This window comes from Saccopteryx bilineata, chromosome 5 (assembly GCF_036850765.1).
Source record: "Saccopteryx bilineata isolate mSacBil1 chromosome 5, mSacBil1_pri_phased_curated, whole genome shotgun sequence".
Lineage (NCBI taxonomy): Eukaryota > Metazoa > Chordata > Mammalia > Chiroptera > Emballonuridae > Saccopteryx > Saccopteryx bilineata.
The window spans coordinates 169,590,184-169,596,171 of NC_089494.1; positions in this window are offsets into that span (position 1 = coordinate 169,590,184).

Genomic DNA, 5,988 nt, shown 5'->3' on the forward strand with positions numbered 1-5,988 from the left:
TGTAGGAAGTGAAAACTGACAGCTTTGTATATTAAACTAAATTTTCTTGTTATTTAAAATCCAAGATTATGCTGGCAAAAGGTCATCTTAAAATCAGCACAGTAATCGAACTTACCTATATAGTGAATGTAGACTCAAACAATGATGTCAGGTCTGGTAAAGATTTGCAAAACTTACAGATTGTCAAAAAAGAAAATTACAGAAACAATATTTTACTCTTGAATTTACAGGAATGTTCAACTCAAGAGATTTATTCAGTTGAGGTGTATCTCCCTGGTTTTCCTTTCTGAAGTTGCTATCAGAAGTTAAAAGAAAGTCCGTTTAGCTACTTTTAATGGGAGTTCAGGTTGGTCAAAGTACACAAAATATATAAAGCAGCATGTGTCCTATTTATTCCCAGTATTATAAATGAAGTTAAACGACAGAGCTATGTAGACTTTGGGGGTCTTATTTTCACTGATGAGCCCTGGGTACTTCTCCTCTCTAATACCAATAACCATGTTGACACTTGTTTTCCTGTTTAATTCAGCATGTACTATAAAACTAGGTAGTTACAAACAAAACCCCCCAAAATAATATTCATTCTAACGAAACAATCCTGAAATTATTCTGCTTTTTACTGTGACTTTGCCTGTTGTCCCACAATACAGGTTCCTGAGGGTCTCCTCCTTGGGATAAACTCATTGTAGATGACAGCCAGGGTTGATTGAGAAATCCTTGATTGGGGGTTCTGTTTCCTGATGCAATCTATATACCAATCTACTGCCTTAGTTCCTCTTTATTTGCAGTTTGGTAAAGAATGTAGGTGGAGAGGTTGTGGGCACATTTGCACCCATGTTCCTACTGCTTTGGAAGCAGAATGGACGAGGGAGGGTACTGTCAGAGTACAATCAGTTGGGCACTGCAGATTTCAAGAGACAGCTGAAAAGGGGATAGCCACAAAATACCGTGTTTGAGGCCGTCTGTGTACGTCTGCACAGCTCCAAGTGTGTGCACGAAGGGGAAAAGGTGGGCCTTGCATCCTCAAATCTAAAAAGATTGAGAGATTTTTAAAGGCCCAGGTGTGCCAAAGGTCAGAGGGATCAACATACAGACCATAGGATGGGAAGGGGGTGGGGGGAGGAAGATTTCAATAGAAACCCGCTGCAAAAGGGAAGCTAATGGAGGTCAGAAAGTTTCTGAATAATTTAAAAGTTAAGAATAAGCAAACTCAGTTGCCATGGGGGAAGGAGGTGGGGTGGGGGATAAAAAGCAGTTGATGTGGTAATTAAGAATTTGGTGAGAGCCTGGGCAGGTCACCTCCTTTCTGAGATCAGAGCCCCATCAGAAATTCTTTCAAGTGTCCTTCTGCGTCGCCGAAGATGACAACAGCAAATCAATAAGTGCTTGAAATGAAAGGGGCCGTTGGGGAGGCCCCAGGCTACAGCTTTCCCGCCGCCAGCCTTTGCTGAACTCCCGGCGTGCCTTCGCACCGCCTCTCTGAAGCAGACTCCCCTTCATTCCTATTCTCGGGACGAAGGTAAGTGCTCAGTTAGCATATCTATGAAACGCCGGCTCCAGTTCCGGCTCCCGGACGGTGCGGGAGAGCGCGGCCGCTGCCCGCCGAGCCGGCCCGCGAGGCCGCGGGAGAGGGAAGGGCTGGCCACCCCGCCGCGGCCGCGCACCCCCGGGCGGCCCAGCTGCTCCGGGACGCAGCGCTTCTGGGTTACAGCGACGAGGTCTCGGCCAGAGCGAAGGGCCTGAGCGACCGTGGCCGCCAGAGCGCTCCTTCCACTGAGTTTATTTACCAACAAGCACAGAATCATTAACGACAGAGAAGAACCAGCGCTCCAAACTGAAGCTCGGAATCACCGAAACTCCGTTCTGAGTTCCCGATATCAGTCTGTTACCCTTCCAATACTCATCCCTCCCTAAAATACCTTGATTCAACAATCTTCGCAAAACCCGACATCCCCGGGACGTTTTAATTAGGTAATTCATTAGTAAGTCAATCCAGACATTTATATATTCTTATAGCTCTAGTGGCTAAGCACTAATTTCAAAATGATTATAAGATACCAGAATAAGCAACGCCTAGTACTTTTAATTTATATGCAAATCAATGGGTTCATCTTAAATGCCTTTAAAAACAAAACAAAACAATTATTGTATTGTGGCATCGAAAATTCAGATCAAACCGCCTGAAGAGACAGTTCGGAAACAAGACCTGAACTGGCGAGAAAATTTAGAACAGCCAACAAATCAATAATGTTTGAGGCAGTTAAACATCTCTAGTCATTGGTATTTACATACTCGCTTGTTGTCAGATAAGGAGCTGGGGAAATTGCCTGCCAGGGTTGAGATCATAATCCAGAGTGCAGAAAGTAAATGGTAGCACGCAGTCCGTCGCGCGGGCTGTAAAATAATACTGTACCTTCCCCAAACCCTGGCTCTGGGGTGAGAAGGGGCGACTGAGGTCACCCCACATTTGTCCTCGGTCTTGCTTCGTTTTAATCAGAAACTGTTATGTCCTCCTAAAGCTTCACAATTTGATTGTTGTTCTAACAGTTCTGTTACTTGCTTCAAAATATCAGAGGGAGGGGTATAACTCAGAATTTCACTAAAAACTCTCTGACAGTGTTCAGCCAGTACCACTCTTCCTGGGATGATTTTTCTCCGGGTGGGGAAATGCTATGTTGAACCCTCTGTGTCACCCACACATTAAATCAGATAGCCGAAAAGACAGAAAGAGGGGCTGGGGGAAATGGTCCAGTGGAAGGTTATTATCTTTAGACTGGGTTCAAAATTTTGGAAAAGTAAAAAGGATACATACATCCAAGGATATTTTTAAAAGATATTCTAGAACGATGAATCTCATCAAGGATTAGCAGGAGAACCGACCAGAGTTGTTTATGTCGAATTGTAACATCCTTGAAATTCACAGATGCACGAGGTCAGCGTCTCCCCACTCTGGCTCCCAACTTAGGCGACCTGGCCCTTAAGGAGCTGGTGGTACCTTTGATGCTGCAATCTTGTTTACAATTGCAGGGCGGAGAGTGCTTGCTTTGCTTGGACGCTCTCTCCACCCCTTTCTAATTTGGAGTAATTGTAATCTAAATACAGTCGCCACGGGCCGTCGCCAGGGCCCTCTATTCCGTTTCTGCTCTGCCAGGGAAAAGCTGCAGTCCACGTCTTCCATCAGCTCGGTGGCTCGTAGCCCCCAGCACCCTGCCTCTCCGCGGCCTGCCTAATGTATTCCCCGGTGGGTCTGAGCATTAATTAGTTGTTTAATAGGAGTATGACTAAAAATGTAAAAGAAGGATTAGGAGCGTGAAACGTATGTCCAGCTCCTTCCACACACTCGAGGAAGGAATGAGAATCATTCTGTGTCTTCCATTTCTCCAGGAGCCATTTGCATTTCCCACCAGCTGCTCACTTCAGCTGCACTGGCGCTGGGCGAGGCGAGGACCCCAAACCTCAGCGCGGTGTCTGCGACGGCCCGACTGGGGTTAACCAGCCCCTGGCGGCCAAGACTCCAGACAGAAGGGGGGCGAGGAGACGTGAGCTTCGTGAAGCCCCTTCTCCTAGTCCTGGTTTGCAAACCTCTAAGCCCAGAGGGGGAGGGGGCTGCGTGCGCAGAGCTGACTGTATTCCCAGCACAGCCCAGTTCTCTCTCCCTTGTCTCTCCGGGTCTCTGAATCTTTCTGTCTCTGATTTTCTCACCCTTTCCCCACTTTTTCGTGAGATTTCCCATCCTTGCCACCAGATGAAGACGAGGCTGTTCTGCTTAGCATCTCTTAATCTCTATAAAATGAAAAGAAAAAAGCAGGGACATCAACTCATTACTCAGGAGGGTGGGAGAAATCCTTGATAAACAGATGAAAATGTCTCTCTTGGACAACATTTGCCAGATACATTGTGACTTTAGATTTCAGTTGTAAGACTTTTAGATTAAATTTTATTTATTTATTTTTGCTTCAGCAAGATTTTTGACACCGGAAATAAAAATTCCCAGAGACTAAGGAAGAAATAATAATAAAAACAGCACGTGGGCATTTCCCCCTCATGTCTCTTCCCTTAAATTAAACTGCCTTCAATTTTCACCCGGTAAAGAGGGAAAGTTTGAGTTTTCACGGATGTTATGTGAAGGTTAGTAATGGCTTTAAAATGTAGTTCTCCTCAATTTTCTTCTGGCTGAAGAGGCTAACCCTTTCCATAAAATGAGTCCATCTGTCGACTGTTAGCTATTTCAAAGTGAAGGGATTTAGCATTCAAAACAAATTGAGCAAGTTTGTTTGCCTGTTTTTACTGCTAACTCAAATGAATTCAAAACACGGAGTAATTCAAGAAAACACATAACATGATCCAGACAGCCCGCAAATGCAGGAAAAACCCCACACCTATGTGGTGACCTGAGTTATTTTAAGCAACAGGACTTCTTAATGTACATATTTTACACATGTTCTCCCAACAAGTCATTTTATTTTCCTAAAATTGCGAGAATTGCCACCTTGATTTAGGAGGAGGAGAACAACTTTTAGAGAGAACTTCGTTCTCTTTCGAGGGCCAAAAGGGAGGGCTCTTTAATGGTGGGCTTAGCTGAGTTATGCTCCTACGTGGGAATTAATATTGGTGGGAAAACCCAACTGAGAGCTATGGCTGCTTTACAGCACTTCCCAAAAACAGACATTATCAGGACACCGAGAGTGGAAGAACTTTGTCCAGTATGCCTGGTAGAAGCCTTCACATCTGGTCTTCCAGGAAAATCATGTTTCTGGTCCTTCCATCCCAGGGTAGGGGACAGGGCACAGGTATCCTGCCCCCTACCATAGCACACACCCTCGGTCCAGTCAAGAAATCAAAACAGCAGGGTTTAGAAGTAGGTCACACCTTTCGGGTGAAAATGAGTTCTCTAACTTCACATGTTCTCCGATTTTCAAAAGAAAATGTGGGTTTTAGGGGCGCTTCCCCTCCCGCCCCCACCATCATCCCGTGCAATCTAATACCCTGCTCGACAGGAACCTTAACCTCGTCATTTTAAAAAATGAGATATCCGTGACCCGGGGTGAACTCGTTGAGTGTAGGTACAGAAGGAGAAACTCTAGACTCTGTGAGGGCCTGAGCCTTGTCCAGCTCCATCTCTCCGCGCACACCAGGCAGCGAGCAGCAGCGCCACGTGCGCGCGGACCCTGGCGGCCGCGTACCTGTCCCCTCGCCTTGACCCCGGGCGCCTGTGTCGCGGCCCTCGGTGCCGGCCAAGCGGCCAGGCCTTCCCGGGTTGATTAGTCTCGCTGGCTCGCTTCCGATGGTCCCCGTTCGCCTCACTGTTCCAGATTTCACTGGGGTCGTCCCTTCTGACCCCCACTGCGCATCCCTGAGGTCCAGGCTCACGTCAGTCCCCCTGCCCTCCGCCCCGCCCCGCCCCTCCCTCGCCATCTCTGGTTTGTGTGACCTCTTCCTTCCACCCCGCAGGCCTGAAAGAAGGTCACACACTGTCGCGTTCAAACTCACACCCTACAGGCTTCGTCCCAAACAGTCCCTGGAGTATCCGTCCTTTGTTCCACCTCTTGGGCCACTCGGTCAGTTCCTTTCCCCCTGTCCGCGCAGGTCTGCCCCCCGGGAGCACCTTCCCGTCCCCCGACGCCCTGGCCCACCCACTCCGATTCCGTCGAGCTCCCGGCTTGGCGCAGTTTCCTTTCTCTCCCCTCCCTCCCATCCTCCCTTCGCGTCCTCCTTCCCACGGCGCGAGCGCGGGCGCTGCTGCGGGGCTGCTCTCGGCTGAGAGCCCTGCCCAGCTCCTCTCTCCCTCCGCTCCCCCGAGCTCTCCCTCCGGCTGCCGCCTCCTCGGCCGGCCGGCCGCCACCTCCCTCCCTGCCCGGCTCCCGGAGCCCCCGCGCCCTCCCCGCGCGCCCGCGCCCAGCCCGGCCCGGCCGCCGCCCGCCCGCCACTGCGCGGCGAGTTTGGTGGAATCTCTGCTGACGTCACGTCACTCCCCACACGCAGCCGGAG